At 37.8% G+C, this 8,473-nt stretch overlaps 1 long non-coding RNA gene across 1 annotated transcript; it reads right to left on the bottom strand.

The window, feature by feature from the left end:
- Positions 1 to 481: 481 nt before the first annotated feature.
- On the bottom strand, positions 482 to 8,196 carry LOC125386654. Its single transcript, XR_007227004.1, has 2 exons — positions 7,880 to 8,196; positions 482 to 719 (listed from the first exon to the last, which is right to left on the bottom strand). It is a non-coding gene; the product is annotated as an uncharacterized LOC125386654 (long non-coding RNA).
- Positions 8,197 to 8,473: the final 277 nt, after the last annotated feature.

The following is an 8,473-nucleotide window of genomic DNA, read 5'->3' on the forward strand; positions in this document are numbered from 1 at the left end:
TAGGGTATAATACAGCACTTCACGTAGGAACAGAATTTACCCCTTTTGAATTAACGTTCGGAAGAAAAGCTAATTTACCTTCCGCGATTGCAAAAACCACTACCCTAACGTGTAATGATATGTCTTTTCCATGACAAAAAAAGTTGAACAAATATTTGAAGTTAACGAGACAAACACTAATACGTAGCGAGAAACGCTACGCTCGAGATCAAAAAAAAAGGTCGTGCGAACTCAAACAATTTTCAAAGAAGGAGACTTTGTACTAATTCACAACGATCATAAGAAAGACAAAAGGGATACCGAATGGTTAGAACCATATCGAATCCATCCAGTCAAAACATCTTATTATGAGATAATAATTGACAAGGTCGTTAAGAAAATTCACGGTAATAGGTTAGACATATTTTTCAAGACGTTCATCGTAACTACAACACTAATTTACGCTAAGCTTGGTGAAGGAATTAATTTTTTACCATTAGAATTATAGGTAGAAATTTATTGCGACATATCAGGCGACATTGTACGATGGTACGTACCGAAATCCTTGCGGCGCGACGTGTTTAATTCGCTCCACGGACTTTCCCATCCAGAGATACGTGCCACGCAAAAATTGGTGACGTCGCGTTTCATTTGACCGTCCGTAAATAAAGATTGCCGGACTTGGGCACGACAATGTATCCCGTGTCAACGATGCAATGTCACCAGGCACGTATTCTCACCTGTCGGAACGTTCGAAACTTCAGCAGGCCGGTTCAAGCACATACACATAGACATTATCGCGATGCAATATTCACAAGGATACCGACATTGTCTAACGTGTATCGACCGTTTTTCGCGTTGGCCCGAAGCCATTCCCATCGTTGATATGGAAGCGACAACCGTTGCCTCGGTTCTCCTCTCTACACGAATAGCTCGTTTCGGCGTACCTTCGAAAATAACTATCGATCAAGGACGCCGATTCAAACTGGTAAACTGCAACCGGTAAAAACTGTAATTCCGACACAAAACATTGTATGGCTATGTCGTATCGTCACGTATCGGTACTTTTGCCTAAGCCACCCCGCACTCGAAGTTCATTGTTTATTGTGAACAACATACAAATGTAATTCTCATCTACTGGTCAATAAATGTTATATAGAAAAAAAGCACTCGTTCTCATCCGATCACGAAAGTTAAGCAGCGCCAGGCACGGATAGTACTTAAATAGGTGACCGCTTGGTAACTCCGCGTGGTGAAAAACAAAACACCTTTTTGTTTTTCCAATCCTTTTTACTTCCCTTAATAATCTATTTTCAATAATCTATAATCTAAACATGAGGAAATAGAAATGTTATAGTATTACATGACTAATACCATATATAACACTCATTCTTGCATACATTTTTTCAAATATTCTTTTTTTGTACATTAAAAGCAAATAAATCACTTATTTCAGCTAACGTTCATACCGCGCATAATGGAATCATTCTCGTCTGAAGGCAATTTGAGAGATGGGGTAGAGTTTGATTCTTTTGATGTAAAAATTTGATTCCTCTGTGGGACATGCTAGCAGAGTCCTTTTTAGAGATATTTTTTATTTTGTTTGCCCACTGTTGATTTATAATGTTTGCGAATTCTTGTTTTGACACAACTTTATTTTGTGCAAAAGGTACTTTAATTATTCTAAATCTTCTTTTTGATCGTAGGAATAGTTTTATTTTAGATTGTTAATATTGGATGGTATCAAGCTTTTGTCTCGTAATTTTTTTTTTTTTTTTTTTTTTTATAGGTATAGGGCTCGAAAGCCGACTTTCTTACTTTATTTTTAGTACGGATTCTTGAAGAGCGGTTTGTATAAGTTTTTCTATTTTGTCTGTAAATGAGACGATTTGCCTCTTGGTTAGGTTGACATTGTTGTGGATACTTAGGTCGCAGTACTTTTCGAGCTGATTTTGTAATTTTTTCTAGTTTATTTTTTTGTACTCGCACCTGGGTTCGTCACTCTGTGTTTCTAGGGTTAGGAAGTCAGATGTATTTTTATTTATCTGTAATACGGGAGCATTATGGTCGCATTCGTAGTCTATAGTTTTGAGCCTGTTATTTGCCCGTAAATTAGGGAATTGTAATTGTGTGTCTCCAAGGCATATGTTTAGGTATGAGCCTTCTTTTGGGCAAGAGTCAATCCATTCTTCGTGCGTTCTTAATGATTATTTTATTTCAATTGTGTTTGTTGTTCATTTAGGGCTTTGAATATGCTTTTTTTGAAGTCTTCGATAAGTTTATTACGGTATGGTTTGTTACGGATATGGTTTTAATTGGATTTGGATTTTGCATTACGCGTGGTAATAAATTTGTTCGATGTGATTGGTTTTCAGAGACTTGGTTTCGGCTTATTCCTTGTCTTAGGATGGCTAAGAAATTTGACTACGGGGTGAATTTGCGGCTTATTTGAGCAACGCAAATTGTTGATTCTTTGCATTTGATGATATTCTCGCAAAGTTTTTTGCAAAGTTTGCACTCGCTTGAACAGTGCGGCTCCGTGCAGTTTGCATTTGTGACATTGCGTTATGTCATTTTTTCTGACTTTATCCAATTTACCCTAAAGTAATTTAGACGGTTCAATTTTAGTAGGTAACTAATATTGCTTTGTGGGGATACTTGGATTATGTAAATTGGAAGCAATTCATTGTTCTCTATTGATCTTTTTATTGAGAAGCACCAATATTTTGTCAATTGTACGTCAGACATCTGTAGTGCTTGTAACTCTGCGAGTATCTCTGTCTCGGAGAAGCTATTGTTTAGACCCTTTAGTAAGACCGTGTGGTACTTCTTTGATTTGGGTGTATATGCGTAAACGCTGTCTTAGTTGCAATTACGATTTCTTTCGCTTTGTTAAAGACTGGCATACTTCGTAGGAATAGCACATGTTTATCTGTGTGTATCCGTTTAATATGGAATGAATTTGTGTTTAGAGTCTCTTCAAAGAGTTTTACTGTCTCCTTCTGGTCTTGATTGGTAATGTATGTTGGAGGCGATTTGTCTCTATTTGTGGGGGGCAGTGGTGTCAGCGTTCTTTGTTGTAGAGGCTGGTGGCCTGCCTGGGTTGTGTCTGGCTTCTCGGTAGCGTTGCCGCTGGAAATTCATTGTCCATTTCGCTGGGCTACGCCTGGGACGTTGAGGTTTTCGTTGATGATAGTATATCTCTCTCTCGATCCATTCTTTATTCTCTTTCGGACATGTGATTTCCTGAGAGGCCGTATTCCTACTTGCTTTCTTCCGTAGGCTTCCGTTCTTTTTCCTTATTATGGTGGTTTCTTTTATTGTTCCTATTTGAGGGTGTTGCTGTATCCGAGATAGGCAGGACTCTTACGATTGCAATACGCTGAACCTATTTTTCGTTCGTATTGCCGATAATGGGGAGCTATCTGCTGAATTTATGGTTTCGTTTCATTCGCGGTCCGCGTCTCCTGTTGTGCTTTCCTTTTTGCTTACACTTTCCTGGCTACTTTGTGCCCTGTTATTCCTGTTCAACAGGTTTGGTGGGCGGTTGAGTTTCCGCGTCCTTTGGGTGCCAAAGCTTGTATTGCCAAGAAAGTTCCTGATTCACTTTTGCTATATTTTTCTTTTGGTTGTTTCTTTCCTTCTCTTATTTTCTTGATTGTTTTTATAGTGAGCATTATTTATCACTTTTCGTTATTGAGTTTTACTGTATAAATTGGCAAACTCACTAACAGGCCTTGCGCCTGGTATTTTTTTCCAGTGAGGACCGACCTGCTTGGGGGGTTCCCAGCACTCTGACGAGAAAGAATGCATTCAGCTCGGTATGAGCGTTAGTTGAAGTAATCAATTTTGGTATATAATATTATTGAATAAAAAGCATTTACGTCGTACAATTATGTAAGAGGATAAAAGAGATATGTAAAATCATGCCCGGTTTCGTTTTCAAGAAAATGGACTGTGAAGTTAAGTAGAGGCAACTTCATAATTGACTTTCGCGAAAACAAAGCGAAAAATGTCATTTTACATTTTCGACTTCATTTTCGCCACGCGCAGGGAATCATCGCCCTTCGGTTTGTGTCACAATTTTTGGCACATGTATTTTTGCACTCTCTCAAACGACGTACGTATGTATAATACTTGCACATTCTCCAATTCCCAATTTTGAATACATATAACATTATCGGAAAGTATAAACAAAGTAATATATAAGTAAGCATGTATGCGAGAATGATACAACATATGGTGATAATCGTTTAATGCTAAAAAGATATTTTCTTCATGTATACGACCATATCTTATTAATACTTAGCCAGCCGCGCCAGCACAGGCCAACCTATAAACTGCCCATCGTGCATATTTCTAAGTAAGGAGAACATCTAAACAAACTCGCAAAGGAAATAAAAAGTAAAATAAAAGATCATAATAATAACAAATTCTCAAAATTCATAAAAACACTGTATGCGCACGTGCAGTTTTCTAAGTAAGCATGACTAATATTCACTAATACTTGAAAAACAAAAAAGTCTAAAAATTATTTAAGTCGTCAATTATATTTTACGGTAATGATTTTGTTTAACGATTTCACATATGGACGAGAACGAGTACTTTCAACGCGGTATGAGCGTTGGCTGAAGTAATCAGCTCTGTTATTTCATGTTATCACAATAGACAAAATATTTAAGAAAACATACATGTATCTATGAGGATAAATGGTATTTTTTTAGACGTGCATACAGATATATAACATTTTTCCTGGCTTCGTTTCCCACACAATGGATTGTGAAGTTCCGTCATATAGGTACGCGTATACTTAAAAAGTAGCGAGTCAAGTGGACAGAACTTCGTAATTGATTTTCTGGAAAACCAAGTCTTGTGTTAAAAATTGTCACTTCATCATCGACTTATTTTTGTATAGGAAATCAGGCCCTTTCGACCTGCACCATCATAATACTCTAATTTTCTCGCCTACTTCAATTTTGAAATTATTTAGTTTCACTGCATTGCGTATAACTACCAACAGCAAAATATTAACATTCACGAACGGCTGTTCTGACAACGATCATAAATCGTCAAATCCACGTCATTCCATACTACCTGACAGCGGACCGTTAAGGTTTTGAATTGACCTTTGCACATGGCCCAACATTACATTTGCCCCCCATTACGTAGGGCAATTAGGATCCGTCCCTTGTCCCTCAACACCGACAAACGCAGCAGCCTGTAAAAACTGCAATCATTCGACCAAGAAGAGTCTTTTTTTAGTCTCGAGTCTAGTCTTGTGTACAGTTTGGCCGTGATTTGAACTTCATTGTAATATTATACTTAATCGTTCTCGTGAATAAAAGCCTACAAAATTTAAAAAACACGGTCAAATTACGTTACTCCTTCTTTATCATAAATTTTACGTGACACTGTACTAGTTAGGTGACACTGTAGAACGGCTTCTTTGGTCTCTATTATAGTAACGCGGAAAGATCGCCGACATAGAGACAATGTCGGCGACGAAGAGCAAATGCCAACAAGCAGAAACGGTCGGAAAACTTGAATAGGGCTTAGCGGCACTCGGCAACAAAACTTTCCAACGGCGGTCCAAACATCACCGAGGCGCAAGTGCCGACAGGCCTAATCAGCCATCGATATCCGTAAAGTTCTTCCTTATAGGACATTTTTTGTAATATTGGAAGAAGGCGTAGGTAGCAACGGTGGCGGACGCGTAACGAACGCGCGCGTAGTACAGATATTGATGGATGACGAAAAGAAACGAATCGGATCAAGAAAATAGTTGAGTTGTAACCGAGGGGAGAGAATCGTCAGTTGGAATCGAGAGTTGTACGTAAATACCAATGGTCAAAGAAGAAATCGGCAAGTACTTAAAAAGAAAAACACAAGGAAAGAACGGCAATACATCCAAACCAGCTAGCTGCTGAAGCGAGCAAAACTCTCGTAAAAAGAAAAATAAAAAGAAAACACCCCACTGACCTCGCTACAGAAATAAAATAGTCAAACTCGGATAAAGCTAGAAAAATTTAACAAATGTCCAGCTGGACAAATTGTAAAGTGCAAATTAAATATAAATATAAAAAAAAAGAATAAAAAAAGAATAAAAAAGAAAAAAAAGGAAATGGATTGCATGTTTGCCCATATAAGAGTAATCCAAGCGATGAAAACTTTGAATAATGCATGTTACTTAACACCCTGCTGCGGTCTTCCATTCAACTAAATTATTCGGTAAGAGTTTGAAGAAGAAAATTACCTTTGCATACAAAGATTCGTTTTCGTTTGTTTATCTTCTAAGTAAGGACCGGGGAAATGTAGTAATATGTTACTTATATCCTTCATAATAATTTTCATTGCAAAGAACCGGTACATTCTATTATCGCAAACAAAATTTTGGCATTAGTGAAATTTTTACAAACTCTTATTTTCTCTTTGAAATGTTCCAATGTATTTATAACATTCTCTGCTATTTCTTTCGCAGCTTTCCTACGCGGGTCATATTACCATCTTATAATATAATTTTGTATCAGTGCGTTCCCTAGATTTTCTATGATCGCACGTCTTTTTCTCAAATATGTCGGTTTCAACGGTCGGACAAAATTTTGCTCTATACGTTTAAAGAATACAAAAGTTCTTAGAGAAAGAAAGGAGAGCAGTAAGAACAAAGAGACCCGAAGAGCGCGCATCAGGATTAAAAAGAACATGAATTTAATTTCCAAATATTTTGGATTCTCGCATCCTGATATTAACCTTCTGCTTGATCTATTTTCATTGTTAAGAAACATTTTAAACACAATACTATTTACAATACAAAGATAAAATACTTTATTTTATGTACCGCGTTGTGAAAATAAAGATAGTTTATTTTTTACTACATATTTAAAATATTTTATTCGTACTGTAAAACAACAACTACTTAAAATGGTATTTAAAAGAAATATCCAGAAAGGAAATTCAGAAATAGAAATAACTTTTTATTATATAAATATCTAACTCATCGGTTTCATCGGTTTCATCGGTTACTCTGTAAAATACTATTTCGAATCAATTTTACAGTCTCTCACACCAGTAGTGACAAGTTTTTAACCGTAATTAAAAAATTATCGTAATCAATATTGAAGTAGTCGAGTAATAATAATCTTTTAATGTTTCGAAAATCATATAGAGTAAATAGAAAAATAATTATTTGCAGATAATATTGACATAATTTAACCGTTTGAGCCCCAGGGGTCTTTGAAAAACCAGGGTCGAAACGTGCCGAACGGCACGATAGCCTCTTAATCGATTGCGAAGAGAAACAAGCGGCACAATAGCGCTCGTCATATTTGTTACTCTTACGAAATACATCTATATATTTATATACGCGTACTATTAGTTTATAAATATTTCAAGTTTTGTTCAATAAAAATCATCAAGATAACAATGAAATACAAAATACCGTTAGTCGTCCGTAGAGTTCAAATGTACTGGGACTTTTCGACACAAAATCTAAACAGCCCGATCACGCTGTTTGCTACTCAATCGGTTAAAGAAACAACGATACGTCTAACGTGCGCGTGTGTCTGATAACGACGATACCGCGCTCTCTAACTTGTTCCCCGCCGAATTAATCTTGGGTAACAGCTTTAATGCGCATAGAACAATTGACAAAGTTAAAATTGGAAAAAAGAAATATCGAAGAACAAACGATGAGAATGTTTCAAATTGTTTTCGACGATTAAAACGAAATTTACGAATACAACTGAAGCGAATGCCGCGACGCGATTTACGACTGAACGAATGCGACTGAATTATCGTACGACGATGCGAATGATTAACGATACACGCGTGTCGATGCCGCACGCATTTGAAAGACCCGCACGAGACGGTTTACTAATCGTTCGCTCGCTAAAACGATACTTACCTTCATCGATGCTTGGAGATACTGTTCGCAACTGAAGATTTCGCACAGGACTGTCCACTGATCGTTACGCCTGATAGAACGACTCTGTCCTCTCCACTAACGCTTGCAGCCATGTCCACGAATTCTTGAAGATATTGACGCACCGAGGAAACCTGTTCAGAAAAGTATCAACTGATCATTACGACTGACGAAACGATTTCACCTGCACGAGCGCTTGAAGAGCACTGAGAAATTGAAACGGTTGTTTAGTCCACGTTTAGCGATACGAAGGCACGGAAACTGAATCGATGCTACATGTTCGCGATTGAACTACTCGAACGAGACTACCAATACCGTTGTTAAACTCGAGCGTGTTAGACCCAAGTGCGAGCGTCGAGTGAGACTCCAACAAGGCTCAAAACGAAGGACCCCAAATACGCACGCTGATTGGTTTTCAAGAAAATCGTCAAACGGCATATTCGCCCGCAGGATGGCGTTTACTGCGCGAATACGCCCCAAGTGGGGCGATCCTTCGCTGGAAGAGCGTGAACGATACCTGGATGAATGCCATGCTTAGATATTATTGGCCGAGGGGTAAGGGGCGCTCGACCGTTC

The sequence above is a fragment of the Bombus terrestris genome, chromosome 17 (assembly GCF_910591885.1).
Source record: "Bombus terrestris chromosome 17, iyBomTerr1.2, whole genome shotgun sequence".
Lineage (NCBI taxonomy): Eukaryota > Metazoa > Arthropoda > Insecta > Hymenoptera > Apidae > Bombus > Bombus terrestris.